This window comes from Heloderma suspectum, chromosome 13, assembly GCF_057233095.1.
Source record: "Heloderma suspectum isolate Gila_16-S chromosome 13, 16-S_ref, whole genome shotgun sequence".
Classification (NCBI taxonomy): domain Eukaryota; kingdom Metazoa; phylum Chordata; class Lepidosauria; order Squamata; family Helodermatidae; genus Heloderma; species Heloderma suspectum.
The window spans coordinates 30,088,721-30,100,913 of record NC_139470.1 but is presented as its reverse complement, the minus strand read 5'-3'; positions in this window follow the sequence as shown (position 1 = coordinate 30,100,913).

Sequence of the window (12,193 nt, the reverse complement as noted above, 5' to 3'; positions counted from 1 at the left end):
TTCATCGCCCTCCTTTCACACTACGCAGTGCCCACCTTGAATTGGAACTGGAATTTCCCACTTCCATGCTCCCGCTTTCAATACCCTAATATCCCGGTATTTCCCCTTAATGTGCTCTGATTTTCTGCCTTCGCTACCGTATCTGGTCATAGTCCCCTCCCCCGCCTGTCCATATAAGGCAGTGTTTGTATTTTCCTCCTGTCCAATCACAGCTCTCGACAGCCCCATGTCTTCTTCCGGCTACTGATTGCATAGCTTCCTCAGCAGCCCCCATTTCCTCAGCAACAAGCAAAGGGCTGGATGTGTGCACACTTGTCTGATCTCAGAAGCTAAGCGGGGTCGGTCCCGGTCAGTAGTTGGGTGGGAGACTGCCTGGGAATCAGGCTTCCTGCACTGAGCAGAGGGTTGTTCTATCCCTTCATATGAGACTAAGTTTTACCCCCTCCTATCCCCCACTCCGGATGTTTTTTTTAAAACATTAAGGTGTTATCCTCGCAGAATCGGGGCTTCTCCGCAATGTTTTTTTTTTTTCTAATTCAGGCATGATCTTCCAAGCTTCGAAGTTGTGAAGCTTCACAACTTCGAAGCTTCGAAGATCATGCCTGAATTAGAAAAAAAAAACATCGCGGAGAAGCCCTGATTCTACGAGGATAACGCCTTAATTAAAAAAAAACACCATCCTGAGCGAGGGATTGTTGTTGTTGTTCAGTCGTGTCCGACTCTTCGTGACCCCATGGACCATAGCACGCCAGGCCTTCCTGTCCTGCGCTCTCCCCCGGAGCGTGCTCAAGTTCATATTAATTGCATCGGTGATGCTATCTAGCCATCTCATCCTCTGCCGTCCCCTTCTCATTTTGCCTTCAGTCTTTCCCAGCATCAGGGTCTTTTCCAGGGAGTTTTCTCTTTGCATTAGGTGGCCAAAATGTTTGAGCTTCAGCTTCAGTATCTGTCCTTCCAATGAGCACTCAGGGTTGATTTCCTTTGCGATGGACTGATTTGACCTCCTTGCAGTCCAGGGGACTTGTAAGAGGGGTAAAACTTAGTCTCATATGAAGGGATAGAACAACCCTCTGCTTAGTGCAGGAAGCCTGATTCCCAGGTGGTCTCCCATCCAACTACTGATCGGGGCCGACCCTGCTTAGCATCCGAGATCAGACAAGCGCGTGCAGGAAAACAGCAGGAAAACAGCACAGCTCGAGTGTGAACTGAGCTTGCGCATTTGATGAAACACTGCAACGGGGAAAATGGGTGAGTGTGAATAATCACGTTTTAATGCGAGAGCATTTAACCCAACGGGACATCGAATTCATTGTGATGGCAGGCACAATGTAGATCGGCCCTGTGTCTTCTAAGCTAGGGGTGGGCAGACTTCAGGCATAAGTTATCTACTTAAAAAAAAAAAACTAGAAACCCAAGATTCACCAACCAGAGCCTGGTGCAAAAGGCAAATGCTTAGAATGAAAGAATTCTGAGCCCGGGGATTTGTTTTGATTATCAGAACTGAATGGAGCTCACAGTCCTTCCACACACAAAAACCCGCTCCTGGTTACCCCAAGCTTTGTTCATTTTAGCTAGGGATGTCAGAGAATTCCGCGACGGATCTCGGTGAGGCCGAATGCCAGTGCATTTGGCCCCCCGAAATCCATCGCGGAACGAAGCCCCCCCCAACCCATGAAAGGCACGTGGGATGAAGTCCCCGCCGCCTCCAACCCACAAAAGGCGTGCGAAATGGAGCACTTACCTGCTCCTGTCTGCGCTGCTTTGCGAATGGCAGCCGTCCTGCGGCCGCCATTCGCTTCCTCCTCTTCATAGCCATGATAGGCTACGTAAATACTTACGTAGCCTATCACGGCTAACGCAGGGATGCCATTTGCGTCCCTGTGGAGGCTGTGATAGGCTACGTAAGTATTTACGTACCTATCATGGCGGGGGGGGGGGAACCCCAGCGTACGCAAATGGCAGCGGCAACTGCCATTTGTGTATGCTGGGTTTCCCCCCCTGCCTTGATAGGCTACGTAAGTATTTATGTAGCCTATCACGGCAGGGGGGAAAAACACCCAGCGTATGCAAATGGCGGCGGCTACCACCATTTGCATACGCTGGGGTTTTTCCCCCTGTCGTGATAGGCTACGTAAATATTTACGTAGCCTATCACGGCTCAATACAGGGACACAAATGGCGGTGGCTACGGCAGCCACCATTTGCGTCCCTGCAGGGCTGCCCAGCGGCTGGATGTCTGGCTGCGGGTGGCGGGAGTTGGCTGGCGGCTCCGCAGCTTGGCCGCGGAGTGAAGCCGGCCGGGCAGGATTCTGTGGGGGAGGACCAGATCGCCTCCCCCCCATCGAGGATTGCCCGGTGCGGAGCCAGGTAGGTGTTTCGTACATCCCTAATTTCAGCAGTATAATTTAGGCAGTGTGTATGTCATTCTGTGGCTGCTATGGTTGCACTGGGAGTCAGAAACCTTTGACAATCTCCTGCAAATCAACTAGAGGTGTTTCTTTTTTTAGTAGAGCCAGATCTACAGAACGTTGGAGTAGATGGACCCTTGCTCTGATCCAGCATGGCTCTTCCTATGTTCTTATCTACCTTCTGCCAACCCCTGATGTAAGCCTTCCATCAAAGTCTGTGACCCAGGAGGGCAACTTTTACACATCCCTCCCACCCTGCCAATAGCCTCAACAGTGACTTCTCTCCCCACAAAAGCCTGGTGCCTCTCACATGGATTTTCCCCACTTCAGTCCTTGTTCCCAGCCCAACCTGGGAAATATTAGGTAAGTGTCGGGGGGGGGGGTAGGGAGGGAGGAGGAGGGGGGAAAGAAGCATCTGGATGTTTGGCTGAGTTGGCTGCATTTGACCCCCTCCTCCTGGGGGCTTTCTTACAGGGCCCCAGATGAGTCAGCCTGTCTTTGACACTCCCCACTCCAGGTCAGAAGTGTCCCAGAGCTTCTAGAGATCATGACAACAACCCTGCACGTAGAATTCATCTCTCAAGAAGCTTCTCCAGGCTCACACCACCTGCAAGGTTCAAGCAGCTCCTGCCTCCAACTGTACCATCACGCTTTCTGGGAGTGAAGGAGAATGTGGGTAGCTTGATAATGAAACAATAAAAATGGTTTTAGTGGAGGAGCAGGAAATAAATCAAACGTTTCTGCTCCATCCATGGCTTGCTGCTTTGGAATCTGTGCCTGCCTGCTGATTCCCTTTCCCTGCAATTTGCTACTGATCACGGCATGAGGAAGTATCCCAGGGCTTATTCGCACATGCCACACGCACATCACCTGTGTTTTAATACTGCATGCTGCATGAGTGACAACTGACTGTGTGACCCGACTCCAGTGAAATCAATACTCGTGGTTGGGGAGAAGATAAAGTTCTATATTTTAGGGTTAGGCATCTGATGGCTCCAGGATGTGTGTGTGTGCGCGTGCGTGTGTGCGTATGAGAGAGAGAAAATGAATCGGGGTGAAATGAATTAGGAAGTGACTTCAGGTGGAGGGAGCACGCTTAAAAACAGGGTTTGGGAAGGCGTTTACAGTTGGTAAGCACCTTCCCAAAGCGCCTTACAATTCCCTGCCTGCAAAAGGGATGGCGAGTGGGGCAGGGATTTTTCAACAGCCTTCATTCACACATCCAAGTCACTAACTGGTGATGGAAATCATACACTGCCCTTTTCCCCAGCCATTGTCATAGAACCAGAGAGTTGGAAGGGACCTCAAAGATCATCTAGTCCAACCCCCTGCTGATGGAGGAAATCCTCTTCTACAGCATCCTTTAATAGGTGCACATCCAGCTTCTGCTTAAAATCCTTTAACGAAGGCGAGTCCACCACCCTCTGAGCCGAAGGCAGTCTGGTACACCATCAAACAGCTGGTACCAGCAGGAAGTCCTTCCCGATGTTTAGTATAACTCCTTCCCCTTGTAATTTGAACTCATTGGTTTGGGTCATACACCTTCATATTGTTGTAATTGCCTTTCTTACCAATATTAAACCTTAGGGGGCTTGCCTGACTAGAGAACTTGCTAGATCCTCTTAGATATTGTTCATTTATTTCAGCTTCTATTGTGCCTTTTCCCCAGGGCTCAGGGTGGGTAGCAAGTGTTTAAAAACACACCACAGTGCACACAGCCAAAACCAAAAGGCCCAGTTCAGTAGCTGGGCAGCTGAGAGTCACTGCTCTGCTACCCTGGTGGAGATGCTGCGGTGTGAGCTGGGAGCCCGGCTCCTTCAGATCTTGCCTCATCATGAACTCTCCGGCTGGTCGTCACCTTAGGGATGTATGAGAAATTCACTTTAGTTTGTTTTTGACCAGGATTTACTCTGTTCACACCTCCTGAACCCAAATGTGAGTGCTATCTGCATTACCGAACATGGAGTGCTGTTCATGGAGGAAAACACATTAGAAAAGTATGCATGAAACAATGTGTACTTTTTAAAAAGTGCACACAAACACACTTTATTCAATGGGCAAAAAGTGTATACTCTTGAATGCGCACCCAAATACATCCTGATTTTCACACAAGAAGGAAAAAAAAAGCTCACGATCTGATAGACACATGTCTGCTTCAGCTTTGAGGTGGAACTCAGAGAACCTCAGCGAGGCTGGGTTTTGCTGATTTCCACATCCCTACATCATCTCTCAGCCTCCCACATCTAATGTGGCAACACTGATGCTACTCCTGACTACTACGAGGTAAGGCCTGCTGAAAAAAAATGTGTGTGAAAAGTGCTCAGAATATTTAATGGCACTACCTTAAAACAATCACAATTAAACATAAAAAACATACAACCAGAGCTCCGTCTCCTTTGAGGGTAGTGTTTCTCAGATGCCCTGAGGTTTGCCCTCCCCTTCTGAACTTGATTTACATTGTGCCGCTTTATTGCCCTCAGGGCTGGCTCCAGGTTTGAGCTGGGCCCCAGGCACAGTGTATACTGCGGCCCGCTCCTATCTAGATCCCCTCCCTCTTTTTTTTGTCCTGCCCCCCTTTTTAACCGTTTGATTTAAAAAAAGGCCACTGCTGTGGCAAAAAGGGAGCAGGCCTCTAACTGGCTCCCCCTCCCTCCATGTTAAAAGAACAATTTTCACTGTCACTGCCAACGGCATGGGCGGCAGAAGAATAGGGCGGCCACTTCCACATCACCAAACAAGAGAAAATGCTTTACCAAGAAAGGAGGAGAGGAGAGGACCCTAATTTGCATGACATTTGCATATGCTAATTTGCATATAGAGGTGCACATTCAGAAATCATGACCATACTTTCAACAGAAATGCACTGCAGTGCCTCTCCCCATAGAGGAAAGGCTGGCCAGGTGATCCGTGCGCCTGCTGTTCAGGCTGCTGCTCAGACGATAACTGCTGATGAGCAACTCCAAGGCTGCTGTCCTGCTCACCCTTCTGATGGATCCTTGTCTTTACATTGGAGTTGGACTAGACAGCCCCTCAGATGCAGGACACCTTCTAATAGAGACGGCCCTCTAAAGGAGGAGTCCTGGCCACCCTACGGAAGGCGAGCTCTCACCAGTCAGCCACCATGCTGGGTTTCCTCATAACGCCCCCACTCTGACACAGTGGGAAAGACACTGGGAGCAGGAGCGTTGTGCAGAGAGTTTCTGAAAACAGATGGAAAGAAGGGGATGAGCGGGAAGGAAGGGATCACCGGTGGGCCTTCCTGTGGTGCAACGACTCCAGCTGCACTACGGCACCAGGCTTGCTTAACCCAACACTACGCAAGAGCCGAGGCGCGGAGGTAACTTCTCTTGGGCCATTCCACACAGGCTGCTGTGGCTGCATGTGAGGGCTTTGCGGCCTGATCCAAAGGTAGCATAAGAAAAGGACTTGAATTCAGCATCCCCAATCCTCCGTTAAAGACACAGGAGGGGAACTACACTTGAAAATGAAGCAGCACCTCTTCTAGAACTTTCTTTCCCTCAATGGCCATGCTGGCTGGAGATGATGGGAGTAGTAGTCCAAGAACATCACCAAGAGTGGCTTGGTGACCAGCCAGATGGGCGATTAATAAATTTAATAAATAAATAAATATGGAGGGCACCAGGCTGGGGAAGGTTGAGTTCAGGGTATGCTAGGAAGAACATCGTTGCCCCACAATAGGCTGCCAATAGCTTGAGAGAGCCCTCAGCAGCTGCGGAGCACGCAGTGGCCAGCTGTGCACTGCACGATGCCTCAGTGCTCAAGCACATGCCTTTAATGATGCCTGCACCCCAGGAACGAGATGTGTCCTCCCACCCAGAGACCTTGGTAGCAATGCTGCTAGTAGTGCATCGCTTAAACTGAATCTCCAACTCTGCTAATATAAAATACTACACTGCGATTATTGGGTGTGGTTTTTTTTTTTTTACTACCGTGCAGAGCCTTACCAGGAACCTAAGTGTGTTTCACTTAGAGCTGGAGATGGATGTAAATGCTAAATTTGATGGTTTTTTTTTTAATGGGGGATCTGCCATGATTTTCCCCCTTCATCCCACAACTATGATGCAACCTGAATCCTCTTAGCACCTAGGAGAGACTAATCCCATTAACAGGGCAATCCTATGTAGCAGGGTGCTGGACCTCAGGCTTGTGAGGCAAATCCAGTGCACCTGGAGTTCTAATCTGGCCATCTAGGGTTTGCCCAGGTGGTTATACCCTTGCCCTGGGCCCACCACCTCTCCCCTGACTGCTGATGGTTTGGTGGCTTCCGCACCGTTTTTCCCCGTTCAGTTACTGACAGTAAGAGCTTTAAGCTAAAATATGCTGGTCCTTTTGGTCTGGCCCCTTTTGCTTTTGGCCCCACCCAAAATGGAATGTGGAATGCGGCCCCTGAGAACTTGTCTGACATTGAATTTGGCCCTCTGGCTGAAAGAGCTTCCTCTCCCCACCTCCGCTATACATGTCTACTCAGAAATCAGTCCCACTGAATTTGATGGGATTTCTTCCCAGGTAGGTCGAATCAGTCCATCCTAAAGGAAATCAGCCCTGAGTGCTCATTGGAAGGACAGATACTGAAGCTGAAGCTCAAATATTTTGGCCACCAAATGCGAAGAGAAAACTCTCTGGAAAAGACCCTGATGCTGGGAAAGACTGAAGGCTAAAGGAGCAGGGGACGGCAGAGGATGAGATGGCTGGATAGCATCACCAATGCAATGAATATGAACTTGCGCACGCTCCGGGAGAGAGCGCAGGACAGGAAGGCCTGGCGTGCTGTGGTCCACGGGGTCACGAAGAGTTGGAAACGACTGAACGACTGAACAACAACAAGTGAGTATAGGATTGCAGTATTAGTCTTCTTGCAGGTCTCCATCTTAGACCATGACAACTGTGGACTTTGTGACTTTAGCATCACATCAACTCCCTCCCACCCCCATCCCCAGCTTTTGCTCAATGCCCAGACGGATGTGATGTGTTCTAAAGAAGGCAAATTTCTTCTGTATTTAGTGGCATTTTGCTTAGTCCTCTATTATCAGCATTTTCACAAGGCATCCTCAGCAGAAAAGCAAGTGATTTAGCAGTAGGGATTCCTGCACTGAGCAGGGGGTTGGACTCGATGGTCTTATAGGCCCCTTCTAACTCTACTATTCTATGATTCTACGTAAGGATCTTGTAAAATCCATTCTGTCTACATTTTGTGGATTGTCAGGTGGCTTTTTTTGGGGTAGTCCACTCATTGGTGGAATCAGATTTTTTTCCCCATGTGTGCAAATTCACATTCACACAAATCCCCCCCAAATTCGCAAATCCCCCATGTGAATTTTCATGCTTTAGCCTATTGGGGAAATCCACATTATCAGCCAGTGTTTTTAAACATTTTTCGTATTTTTCTGTCTAAATTTGCATAAAATTCTAGAAAGTAAAAAAAAAAACACCCAGCTCTGCAAGTCTGCATAATCCATGCAACTCAGGAAAAGCTGATCCACGGCAGAATCCATGGGTTGGATTCATAGAAACCTGAACTCATTTGATTCCATTGTGGATTTCTCCGACATCCCTATTTATCAGCAACAGGAACCAGAAACCAATAGAGAGCATTGCCATGTGGAGGAGGGAGGCATTTTCATTCTGAGTGCACTGGGGTGAGAAGAGATAAGCCTCCCCTTCTCATATGCTGCAGTCCTGGTAAAGATTGCTCATTCCCGCCTGCAATGAATTAAAGTAAAATGGAGACATAGATACACATAACATGTAAGCATAACATGTAACTTGGCCCCTGTCAACAGGGTCAGTTGCTGTGTATGGAAGAGATGGGCTTCTTTGAGCTCTTCTTGTTGTCTGCAGTGATGTGGTGCATTTCTCCCCACCCCCACTTAAAAGGGCTCCCCTCCCTGTGGGAGCTGCCTCAGCTTCCTGCTGATTATGAGACGGCACACACAGCAAACGAATCCCCCGTAAATCATCCCACCCTGGCTCGTTCTTCTGCTGTCGGGTTTTATAGGTGTATCTGCCACTGCATTTCCCCCCTGGAAAAAGCCCCCACTTGGCACACGTCAGGATGCGGGGTGGGGGGAGCGGGATGAATTATTTACGTGCTGCTTGCCTCCTCTTTGTTTAGCCATTTTCATCTTGGCCTGATGCATTTGAAGATTTGTCTTTCCAACCGATGTGGAAGCCTCCAAGCCTGTTAGGCGCTGGGTTTGTGGCCAACTCAGCTCTGTGGTAACACTGAGCCTCTCTCCTCCTGACAGGTAGAGAGTGGATGATAAAGTACCTCTCTCTTTTTCTGAATTGGGAGCAAGGATGAGCTTCAAAAGTCTGTAGAGCTGGGCCAGCATTGGGGATTTTCACATTTCACATGCTTTTACATCACAACATCATTATTTAGTTTTTGGTGACTGCTGAAGACGTTTTTGTTCGTACTAGCATTTGAAAACACTCAGGACAGGAGCTTATGGGGCTAGAATCAGCAACGTCTGGACTGATACTCTATAAAAATATGAGAAGAGCTGTGCTGGGCCAGACCAAAGGCCTCTCACACAGTAGCCAGCTGGATGATGCCCCGATGAGAAGCCCACAAGTAGGATATGAGTGCAATGGCACACTCCCTCTCATGTTCCGCAGCTGCTATACGCAGGCATACTGTCTCCGATACGGAAGGTAATATATAGCCATCAGGACCAGCAGTCACTCTAGCCTTATCCTCCATGGACGTGTCTAACCCTCTCTTAAAACCATCCCAGTTGTGGCTGTCACTACATATTGTACGGAAGTGAATCCATAGTTGAACTATGTGCTGTGTGAAAAAATCCTTCCTTTTGTTTACCTTGAAGCTTCCCCCCTTCAGCTTCACAGGGATCACCCCAGGCGGTAGTATTATAAGAGAGTTGTTTCCTTATCCACTTTCCCCCTGCTCCACTGGCAACCCACCACAAAGCGAAAGGCAAAAAATAGCCAGTGGCCGTGCAAATTAGGAATGACGCGAGTCCTAGTCCAACGAATCTGGAGGGCACCAGGTTGAGGAGGGCTGCCCTAGGGAATTGTGCTGCTTCCTACTCTGCCAGCTCTGTAGGGGTGCTTTGGGGCTGGCATTGTTCCCAAAATGATCTGCTTTCTTATTGTGTATGGGAAACTTTTAATTGTTTGCAGTTTTATTCTCTGCAGTGCCTTGTGGTGATGAAGACATTGGACAGGCAATGAATACTAAAGAAAAAATGGATCGATAGCGCCAGTGGGCATATGCCCTCTTGCATGGCCTGATGATCCCTCAGGCCACTTTGCCAAGGGACCTATGGGGCTGTTCCAAACCTTATCATCCATTATTTTAGTCTGATCTCGCTCAGATATGTGCATTTTCATCACTTGAAGGCTTGTGCACGTGAATGGTGCAGAGCACCAACGCCATACATAGATCTTGGGTTGCTTGCAAGAGGAAAAAAGGCAGGATATAAATATAGTCATCATCACAGATAGAGCTTGAATGCCACCTCAAAAACAGTGTTTTCCAATGGATTTAGCTGCTAGCCATGCAGGGCTGCTTTGCCCTGCAGCATGCATATTTGTAACTTGATGATTGAAGCACCAAGGGATGGTTTGCATGGGTAAACTTTGCTATTAGCTCAGACACAATACTCCTCATTGGAGTCAGTTCACACAGTCTGGTACTTCTAATCAAGGGGATGGTGCTCAAGAGGTGTACATGCCTGTGTGGACCAGTTGGCTGGTGCACCAACTGCACCCATTTCTGGGGAAAACAGAGCTGGCCATTGTCACGCATGCCTTGGTTACATCAGACTGAATTACTGTTACATGCTCTTCATGGGGTTGCCTCTGAAGACCATCCAGAAACTGTGGTTAGTGCAGAATGCAGCAGCCAAACTGCTGTCAGGGGCTAGGGATGTACGAAACACCTACCTGGCTCCATGCCGGGCAGTCCGCGGTGGGGGGGAGGCGCTCCATCCCTCCCCCCGGAATCCTCGACGGGGGGGGAGGTGATCTGGTCCTCCCCCCTGGAATCCTGCCCGGCAGGCTCCACTCCGCGGCCAAGCCACAGAGCTGCCAGCCGGCTCCGGTCCCCCGCAGCCAGACATCCAGCCGCTGGGCAGCCCTGCAGGGACACAAATGGCGGCTGTCGTAGCCGCTGCCATTTGTGTCCCTGTATTGAGCCATGATAGGCTACGTAAATATTTACGTAGCCTATCACGGCAGGGGGAAAAAACCCAGCGTACGCAAATGGCGGTAGCCGCTGCCATTTGCATATGCTGGGTTTCCCCCTCCCCCACCATGATAGGCTACGTAAATACTTATGTAGCCTATCACGGCTATGAAGAGGAGGAAGTGAATGGCGGCCGCAGGACGGCTGCCATTCACAAAGCAGCGCGAACGGGAGCAGGTAAGTGCTCCATTTCACACACCTTTTGTGGGTTGGGGGCGGTGGGGACTTCGTCCTGCACGCCTTTCATGGGTTGGGGGGGCGGGGTCTTCGTTCCGTGACAGATTTCGGGGGGCCGAATGCACTGGCGTTTGGCCTCACCGAGATCTGTAGCGGAATTCTCTGACATCCCTATCAGGGATGTACGAAAGGTACTTACCTATTCGCGGATTATGCTGATGCTGCGGGGGAGGCGTTCCATCCCTCCCCCAGGAATCCTGGCTGGGGGGGAAGGCGCTCCGTTCCTCCCCCCTGGAATCCTGGCCGGCTGGCTCTGCTCTGCAGGGATTCTGCAGAGCCGCCGGCCGGCTCCGCCAGCAGCCGGACATCCGGCCGCTGGCTAGCAGGGATGCAAATGCAGTCAGCCGTGATAGGCTATGTAAATGTTTACGTAGCCTATCACGGCTGATTAAAAAAAAAACACTAAAAACGCGTGTATGCAAATTTGTGTTCCTTATTTTGGCACGTCTTAGTCTACGTAAACATTTATGTAGACTAAGACGACGAAAATAAAGGGAACGCAAATAGCGCCGCCATTTGCGTACGCGCATTTTTTTGTTTTTGTTTTTAATCAGCCGTGATAGGCTACGTAAAGATTTACGTAGCCTATCACTTTTTTTGTTTTTTGTTTTTTTTTACCTGGAAATGGCGGTGGCGGCAGCCGGTCGGAAGACTGGCCGCTGCTGCCGCCGCCGCCGCACCGCCGCCGGAGCCGCCGCCAGGAAGATCCGCCTAAGGTAAGTCCCGTCCCGGGGGGGCGGGGGGCAGGGGGCCGTTCTGCCACCGATTTCGGGGGGCTGAATGCACTGGCATTCAGCCTCCCCGAGATCCGTGGCGGAACTTTCGTACATCCCTATAGCAGGGGCTGGCTTTTAGAAATGGAGGCCACTATGCATCCTGCCATGGCTGGATCAGACTCAGCATTAGGTTAAACTAAGGGGCAATCCAAAAGCAGGTCAACACACTTCCACACCAGTGGGACGCTGCTTTTAACCTCTACTGAGCAGAGGAGCAGGCACAGGCTAGTCTAGAACAATCACAAAGCCAGACACAAAAAGGGAAACGGGGCTATGGAAGGACAAGACTCTCCAGTGGTGGGGACCTGCAAGGTGTGTGCCATGTTTGTTTTCTTGCCTGAGAACAACGTGGCCAGCACCTGCAACAAGTGCAAGCTGATCACGCTGCTGGAGGAAAAAGTAAGTGGACTGGAGCGGCGACTGTCGACCCTCCGGGGAATAAGAGAACACAAAGAGTTCTTGGACAGAATGGGGGAACTACAGCAGCAAAGGGAAGACCAGAAGCTTGAAGAGCAACAGCAAGGTGAGGCAGTGGGAAATGC